This window comes from Camelus bactrianus, chromosome 1, assembly GCF_048773025.1.
Source record: "Camelus bactrianus isolate YW-2024 breed Bactrian camel chromosome 1, ASM4877302v1, whole genome shotgun sequence".
NCBI classification, from domain to species: Eukaryota; Metazoa; Chordata; class Mammalia; order Artiodactyla; family Camelidae; genus Camelus; species Camelus bactrianus.
This window is the reverse complement of record NC_133539.1, coordinates 22,348,756-22,358,727: the sequence shown is the minus strand read 5'-3', so window position 1 is coordinate 22,358,727 and position 9,972 is coordinate 22,348,756.

The window sequence follows — 9,972 nt, the reverse complement described above, 5'->3', positions numbered from 1 at the left end:
AAAGCAGCAGTAAGAGACTGTTTGCTTTCTAACTACTCGTTTCACCCCTGAACTCTGATGTATCACTTTAGGAAGGATTTCGGCAAAGTAGAGCATTTTAGGGCAGCTAGGATGGTAAATGGTCTAGAAATAAGGTCCAGTCAGGGAAATGACTGAAAGAATTAGAGAAGCTTCACTTACAAAGAGAAAACCCAGAGAAGATAAATATTTAAATGTTGGTAGTATTGTCTTGTGAAGATGCCTTAGATATAAATCATAAGCACCAAGAGCAGAGAACCAGTGCATAAAAATTACTATAGGGAAGCAGATTTTGATTCATTGTGAAAGGAACTCATTTTTGCAATTCACTTCAGTTCACAATTTATGTGCAAGATCTTATTTAGTTTCACAGGTATTAGAGAGATGAGCAAATCAAAGTACAGGCCTCCTAAAAGAGACATTAGCCTACTGAAACTGGAATGTGGAGTGTGTAAGGCGGAAAGCAAGACCATCGGAAAAGCAGATGGAACCAGACCTTGGAAGAACTGGAAAACTAAGTTGAGGATTTAGGTTGTTTTAAACAGGCAGTTGGGAGTGATAAAGCCTTTTAAAATCCTTTTCAACTCAAATTTAAATTAGAAAAGTAATTTTTATTTTTTTATTGAAGTATAGTCAATTTACAATGTGTTAATTTTGGGCATACAACATAGTGATTCAGTTATATATATATATACACACACATACACATTCACATACATGCACATACATATATTCCTGTTCATATTCTTTTTCATTATAGGCTATTACAAGGTACTGAATATAGTTCCCTGCTATACAGTATCAAATCACCTTCTTATTTATCTACTTTATATGTAGTAGTTAGTATCTGCAAATCCCAAACTCCCAATTTATCCCTCCCTAGAAAAGCAATTTTAAAAGTTAAATAGATTTATTAGTAAAAATACAAAGAAAACAAAATATATTATGTACAAAGTAGAAGTTCACCACCAAACCCAATTCCCAGAGGTCACCATGAACAATGTAGCTTGTAACTTTACTTAATTAACCTTTCTGTGGCTCAAGCTTCACATCTATAATAACACTTAAGAATAGTGCCTACCTCATAGAGGCTTATGAGAATTAAATGAATAATTGTCAGAACCAGGAAGGCAGGGATTTCATCTAGTTCAACGTTTCTCAGCCTCTGCCCTGTTGACATTTTAGGCTGAATAACTCTGTGCCGTGGGAAGCTGTCTTGTGCACTGGAGGACAGGCGGCAGCATCCCTGGCTTCCACTCACTAGGCGCCAGGAGCAAGCCGCCTCCACACAAGCTCTTGTGACAACCAAAAATGTCTGCAGGTGTGGCCTAATGTCCCCTGGGGGCAGAATCCCCCCAGGTTGAGAACCACTGGTCTCATTTACTGCTGAATGCCTCTCACTCAGCAGAGCATATGATAAATATTTGTATTTATTGAACTGAATGAATGAAAAGAGTTGATACATGTAAATCTCCTTGAACTTAGGAAGCATGCATATAGGAAGCCCTCAGTAACTGTTAGCAGTGATAGTTTTTTTATACTATTTTCCTATAGAACTATACCATATGTAATTATTTCCACATAAATGGAATCCTATTATTATGTGTACTTCACTGCAGTTTGCAATTTTTCACTAACAATGTATCTTGAACATCTTTTTATATCACCACACGTAGATGTAGCTCTATCTCAATCACTTTCTATGGAACCATAATATTCTAGTATATGGAATACATTCTACTATATCATTTGTCCAACTCACTATTGATGGATATTTAGGTTAATTCCAACTTATTGCCATCATAAACAAAGCTACAAAGAACATTTTCCATTAAGAATTTTTAACAAAGTAATGACACAATCAGAGCTATGCAATGTACTGTGCCCTAACTTTATTTTTCTAAATATTATAAATTTTATTTTTTTGAAAATTAAATAATTTTTAATTGAAGTATAGTTGGTTTATATTATGCCCTAACTTTAAAAGGGATTCTGTATTCAGAGTTCTCCAAAGAAACAGAACCTATAGGACATGGATGGTAGACAGACAGGCATAAATAGGTTTTTTAAATTTAAGTTTTTATTGACACATAGTTGATTAACAACATTGTGTTAGTTTCTGGTGTACAGCTCAGTAATTCAGTTACACATATATATTCTTTTTCATTATAGGTTACTACAAAATATTGAATATAATTTATTTCCTGTGCTATACAGCAGGACCTTGTTGTTTATCTACTGTACATATAGTAGTTTGTATCTACAAGTCCCCAAATCCTAGTTTATCCCTCCCCGACTCCCTCTTTGATAACCGTAAGTTTATTTTCTATGTCTGGGAGTCTCTTTCTGTTTTGTAAGTAAGTTCACTTCTGTCATTTTTTTAGATTCCACGTATATGTGATATCATATGATACTTGTCTTTCTCTGACTTACTTCACTTAGTATAATAATCCCTAGATCCATTCATGTTGCTGCAAATTGCATTATTTCATTCTTTTTTATAGCTGAGTAGTATTCCTGTGTGCGTGTGTGTGCGCGTGCACACCACAACTATTTTGTTGTTGTTACTTTTTGGGAGGGGGTAATTAGGTTTATTTATTTATTTATTTATTTATTTATTTATTTATTTTCAGAGGAGCTACTGGGGATTGAACCCAGGACCATGTGCATGCTAAGCATGTGCTCTACCATTGATCTATACCCTCCAAAGGGATTTACTTTAACAACTTTTTTATATGAATATGGAGTTGGGAAAGTCCAAAATCTGCAAGGTGGGGCCAGCAGGCTGGAGACTCAGAGAAGAGCCAATGATATAGTTCAAGTATAAAAGCCATCTCCTGTGAAATTCCCTCTTTCTCAGGGGAGGTGAGTATTTTGTTCCATCCAGACCTTCAACTGATTGGATGAAGCCCACCCCCAAATTATGGAAGGCAATCTGCTTTACTCAGAGTTCCCCAATTTAAATGTTAATTCATCCAAAACCTGCCTGACATAAACTATTATTTTGTGTGTGTAGCTCTCAGCATTAAATTTTTCCTGTTATTTCTGAGGATATTTTTAAATTTATTGTAAACATGTCATTACTTAGAAAGGTTATAGCTTTACATCGGTCTTTTTAAAAAATCTAGTCTGTGTATGTCTGCTTATAGAAAAATTTGCAGGTGACTATGCAACCACGTAATATATGTGACAAACACAATTACATACACAGCAAAGTTTAAGTTTCACCTGCTTGATGTACATTCTTATATGCAAAATAGACAAATGTGTAACAGGCTAGACAGGATTTTGCAGATCGTTAAATTTAAAGCATTATAAGTTTTCACTGTCCGACTTTTGTAAGAAAACATGTGAGCAGCTGTTGGTGAAAAAAAAAAAAAACCTGACAGAAACGTCCAGAATGATATTTGACCGCACCATCACCCAATCAATGACACATAAAATTAATCAACAAATTCTTTGTCAACTGGAGAGAATTTAGCAGAGGCAGTCTAACCACCTGAGAGAAGAACTACAGAGGTGAACCACGTGCTGACTGGGAGGCTTGGCTGGACGACCTCTGTATTCATCTGGGGCTCTGAGTCTGGACTGTGGTGATGATGCCTCCAGGGAGAGTGACGTGTGCCTTTCTCCCCGCTCATCACAGCAGTAGACGAGGGTTTTCTTGCGGTCTATGTGCTGACTATTTAGAATTCTTCAGTCTTCTTGGAGCTGTCAGGCAGTCAACGGTCACTTCTTGATGTTACTGTTGTGTCTGCCTCGAGCAGCTAGTAATGGATGTGAAAGCCCTTTGTGTAATTGTTAATGCCAAGGAAATATGCAGCAGTGCGCCGCTCTAGTCTCCTGTGGGCTACGTGAACCCAGATAACCAAGCTTATTATAATCATGTGTAAAATTTAAGTAAATAAATAATGAGTGAAGGCCTGAGTGGTTTTTTTATGGCTAAAAAGTACTGACTGACTTAATGCATGAAACTTGTAACATCTATTTCTATGCAGTGAGATTTGGGGGGTTACTCTTAATTTCTCACCCGGCTTCCAGATATGGGAGATGGCTGGGTGCGCGAGTTTCACATCAGTGTCGCATTGTCCTAAATTACCTATCATTTCTGCCTAAATTATCTGTGGAACAAGGCACCAAATACACAAATAAATATCTTAAATAAGCACACAAATAATAATTCCCCAATCTCAATGAGTACTTTCCTACTCATTAGTTGAAAAATCACTAGTCTCTCTGCTTTGCTGCCTAGTATGAAGTTCCTTTATAGGTGAAAGTCAGGTTCATGGTCACGAAATAAGGTTAGAAATTCAGAGAAGGGAAGAAATCTACTAATTTAAAATGTACCGCTATTTACCATCAGCTACTACTTTTTAGCACCTAGGTATTAAAATACGTAATGATTAAGAGCTAAGCGAATTCCATAATCTGTCATCATTCTTCCACTTCAAGAGGCCCGTTGTTAACCTTTCCATTAATTCTAGATCTTTTAGATCTTCCTAAATCAACACCTACTCTAAATTACCGCTCAAATTAAACCCTAGTTTTACATCTGCAGCCTCTCTGTTCTAGTCTGAAAAGCCTACAAGCTTTTCTGTCTAGTCCCCACTTCTACCTCATCCCAGAATCTGGCATGAAGCCTGGACTTTCACAAATCCACTTGCTGGCAAGCAAATCCTCTACCAAACAGCTCTCTCACATGTCTGTGTATTAAAGATAGCAAATATGACTCAGTACAGCTTCTTACTCCAATTAAAGGGCAGCTCTCGGCCCCAGGGATGGCAGAGGGGAGAGGGGCAGTGGATAAAGAAGGGGAGAACCATATTCAGAAATGATTTTCTAAACTTCATACTGATGTTGAACTTGTCCCTACTATTTCCAGCAGAAAACGTATTTGCTGGTAATTGTATGGGGAATTTTTTTTAACTCATCTTCCTAGGGAGGCATGCTTCCTTAAGCATCTGCAGTGGCTAATTTGACACTGTCATGTTTATTCATGGGTCACACTGTTCAGACTAATACCATAATAATGGCCCGAGTTTCAAAAATGGCTTTTGCCAGACTTTCGCCTTAACATTCCGAATGAACCTTTTAGGTCAGTCATTCCTTCATTCAGGAATCATTACTGAACACTTTCTATGGTGGGCAGAACTTCCAGGTTCCCCAACTCCAGAGAGCACTATTTTCATTACATTCCCTGGAGCCGAGCCACAGAGGGCATTCCCTGCAGTTGTATATTTAGTGAAGGTCATTTAAAAAGTATGAATGACATAGTCACCTAGCCTGGGCCCTCTGAGAGTGATTAACAAACATTTTTCAATAAGCAGATTATTGTACATTCATTATGTTATTCATTCATACATGCTGGTTATTCATTAATGAACAGCCCAGGTGTGTGTTCTTCTGGCCAAGACACCAGAAACCTCCATCTGGTGCCCCTCTCTCTACCCCTGACGTGAAAGTATACTTAGTGACCAATGTAAGCACAAAGCAGGCAGACATTCGAAACCAACTATGAACTTGGCAATAAAAATATCAGTTTCATTGAAACTTTCTGTCTTGTAAAATGTTGATAATGCTTATCAACCAGCGGAATAAAGTCCAGCCCTGCACCCCAAACAGCTGACATGACCCTCATTGACAACAGAAAGTCAAGTTCGATTATCATGACCATTCTTTCTATTTTTTTTAATCAAGCTATAACAACCACCAAAAAATGTTTCTTTTTTTTTAATTAAAGTATAGCTGTTTTACAATATTGCTTCTCTTTAATACTACCAACCCAGGAAGGTCATAAAAATCTAATCATGAAGGATTTATTTATTATCATTTGTAAAAGTGTTCTTTCAGTAAGAGAACTTTTTTCCTAATAGTAACCGACCTTTGCTATAATTCTTTTTCACCCCTGTCAAGCATTTCTAAGACTTGACACAACTACTTATGTTAGTTGGATCAAAAACACCTTGTGATTCAGGTGGAAATAATTCTTCAAACAGGAATTTATATGACGCTGCCTTTTACCATTCATTAAGTGCCTTTTTATGTTGGGCCTACTTGTAATGTGTATTAATGTCAGCTTGTAAGAGGCAATGGCATTCAGCATTTTCACTAGTTTATAATAAGAAGTCACATTTCAAATAAACTTCACTCAATACTAGTCTGTACCGACTGAGTGCTGGAAGGAGGCGGGCACAGATGACTTAGACATGTGATGTGCTCGCTATATGCATGCAGTCTGGTGCCTGAGACACACACCCACTCAAAAGGCAAACTAACAAGGGCTACGACCATGGATTAAACGAAGAGCTTTGAGAATATGGGAAGATTAATTCCAACTGGGGGATTTGCTAGTGTGTGCAGTGACCACGTGGGAATGTCAGAAGAGTGCGTAAACAAGGAGATTACGGAATGAAGAGAGATTGGAGAATTAAGAATGGAAGTCTGCTTGAGGAATTCAGACTTAACCCATGTAAATCCTGGATCCTGAAAGCAACTTGCTCAGATTTGTGTTTCCTTAGCCCGCTCTTATGCATTCTCCCTGTTTCATGCCGAGGACAATCTAAATCTATTATTTAAGCTCTAAGAAGTCTCCCCCACCCCACCTCCCCTTGCCCATCCTGCTCCTGTAAGAGCGCTCCGCTTCCACCCCACACGTGCCCTTTGACCTCCCAGCACGTCTTGAACTCTGTCATCTCTGCGGTTTCCCTCAGACTCTGTCACTGACCTGGAATCCTTCCCCATTCTTCTCCAGCTACCCAATTTAAACAGTCAGCATTTATCTAAACTGTGTGTGTGTTACTTTTTTATTTTTTTAACTGAGGGCCTAAGCACATATCAAGCAGTGTGTGATATGCAAAGTCATACCAGATCAGGCCACTACTAATCAGGGACTTCATTGCCTATGTAAATTCTCTCCATGCTTTGAGAGAATGTCTCCACACCAGCCTGGCCTATGAAATTCAGTGGTATATTCAGAAATGTTAGCACCAATTACATAAATGATCTGAACTATTCCACTGACCTCCCTTTAAAAAAAAAATGTTATTTGAAACATGTGTATCATTGTTTACTTTTTCATCTGTTAAATAATTTCAAGCTCCTTCACAATAGGGATCCTATTTCATCTATCTTTGTTTTTTCTAATAGCACAAATTTAAAAGTTTTCTATATTATAGGTGCTATAGGTGCTTAATAATTGATCCTTACAGAAGTAGTTAATGACAAATAATATTAGCATATGTATAATATGTTAATATACATCTAATATATATTAGCATAATGGACCAGTGCTAAGATTCACTGCATGTATCTGCACATTCTTAAATTTCATGAACCAATAATTTTTTTAAATTAATGCATATATTTGCATGTATATATGACAAAAGTTTATTTTCCTAATTAAGATTACTTCAAAAATCCACTGTTACATAATTTATACCATCATGAATTTGTTGTGCAAAAAAATCTGCTAACCTGCTACCAGATTTTCATAACGCTGAAAAAAAATCAATTTTTCATAAAAGTAGATGACACATTACCTTAGAATAAAGTGTAGGATTTTAAATTGAATAAATAGGAAAAAATCATCACAGCATCCTATTTTGTCATTTAAATCATTTAAGACTTCTATAGAAATCTGGAGATGAGAAAGTGAAAGCTAGAAAGAAAACATCGTCATCACTGAGTGAGTTTTTCAATTAATCCTTACAAGAATCCTGTAGAGCAGGTCTCAATAGTTATAGTCAGACTCAGAGAAGTCAAATAATTTACCCAACTAAGCTCCCTAAAACCCAGTATCCAAACCTAGGTGTCTGTGACTCTCTCTACTCTGTCTCCTGGTACTACAAGGGAGTACAGGGAAACTTCAAGGAGGTGGTGGCATTTTGAGTTGAGTCTCTGGTGGCATTTTGAGTTGGGCCTATGAGGAATGATAGGTTTCTGTGTGCAGAGATTGAGGGTAAAACATTCCAGTGTAAGGAACAACTGTGTTAACTCATAAAAGCAGGGAACAAAATGAATGCTATGACGAGCATCCCAGATCCCCTCTAGGACTGAGGCATTCATTCCCCCAACAGCTGGCAGGCTGGCGTGTGATGGCTCCCTGGGATTTGCCGTCAAAAAAAACCCCAGATTTCCCATGAGTAGCCCACACAAATTACTACTTAATGTACTTAACGTTGGATGGAGAGTGGGAATATGAAGCCTAACGCCCTTGCCTCAAGGTGGAGCATCATGAAGGGTCAACCCAGCTCCAGAACTCTTTGTTGCAACTGCATCTCCTCCATCTTCTGCCCAATCCTACCTACATCCTTCACTTCTCAATAAACTCTCTTCATGCACATCTCTGTCTCTGAGTCTACTTCCCAGGAAAGTGGACCTAAGACCATTGGAAATACAACAATCAATCAGTCAGTAAACTAAGACAGTATGGGATATAACAATGATAAAAGAGAGATGAAATTCTGTTTGGAGAAAACCTTGAATTCTGTGCTAAGGAATTTGGACTTTATCCTGTGAAACAAAGGTTTCCAAAGTAGAGTGGCTAAAAGGATGCTCAGGAATATAGGAAGAAAATATTTATTATTATTCATACTTTTATAAATATCTGATTTTCTGTTTTATAATACAGATAATATATTAGCATAGTACATACACACAGGTATTTGTATGTGCTCTAATTTTTTTTTAACTAATAGATGTGTGCAATCAAAAATTGAGATCACAGCTATAGACATTGGGAAAGTCAATAAGGTCTTTTTTTTTTCTTTTTTTGAAAGGAAAGATACATTCAGGACAAAAGTTAGACTAGTGGTTCTCAACCTTCAACCCAGGAGAATCACCTGGGAACTATTAAAAAATATTGATGACCAGGCCCCACCCCAAACCAATTATATCAGTTCTCTGGGTTAAGGCAACAGCATCAATATTTTTCTTTTCCCCTGATGCTTCTAATGGGCTCAGGTTAAGAACCACTGAACTAGAGGGGAGGAGGGTATAGCTCAGTGGTAGAACAAGTACTTAGCATGCACAAGGTCCTGAGTTCGAATCCCCAGTACCTCCATTAAATAGATAAATAATTACCCCTCCCCCCACAAAAAACAAAAACAAAAAAACAGCTGAACTAGAGGTATAATCAAGTTTGATCTGAATTTAATTAATTAATCCAAACTATTAAAGATCCTGAAAAGTAACCATCTGGTTACAGAGGAATGAAAGCTAAAGATTTAAGAGGTGATTTTACCTTAAGCAGAGGGTCTGTACTGGAAATAAACATGGTTATTCTCTCCACATTTTGTTTTCACTTCCTTAGAAAGCTTAGCAGTCACATGACCCTGCTGGCTCTCTTGGCCAGAAGAAATGAGTAACTCACCCAATAAGAGAGATTTTACATAAGCCACTTTCTTATCTGCTAGAATTTGAGTGAGCTCTCTCAGCCTCACCGCTTGTTTTCCTGGGAGTTTACACATAATAAAATACACACAATGACCCTCTTACTCTTCTTTTACCAGAAGATGATTTAATACTGAGTAGCCTTGAAATGTAAATCTCCGTATCAAATAGCAAGCTACTTGCCTTCACCTGGGCTAAGGATGTATTAGAGTGAAAGTCAAAACAACTTTATGCAAAGCTAGCACACCAAGTCCATCCAAAGGCTCCTAGGAGATCACCAATTTTTTTCAGGATTATATGCAGGATATGAAATTCTTTGAACTAACAGATCATCCTTTCTCCTAAATTCCATGAAGCTTTGCTGACCATTAGCTGAACTTTCAAAGCAAACATAATGTTTTTAGCATTTCTGTTTCTGTCAAAATATGACTTACACCAGGAGGGAATTTCCACAGGAGAACCTTATCTAACCTATCACATTAGGACATCAGGATTTGTTTGTCTTGAACCAGACAGTAATACTTTTAGAGCTGAAAATACCTTTGAGGTTGCCTAATTCACCCT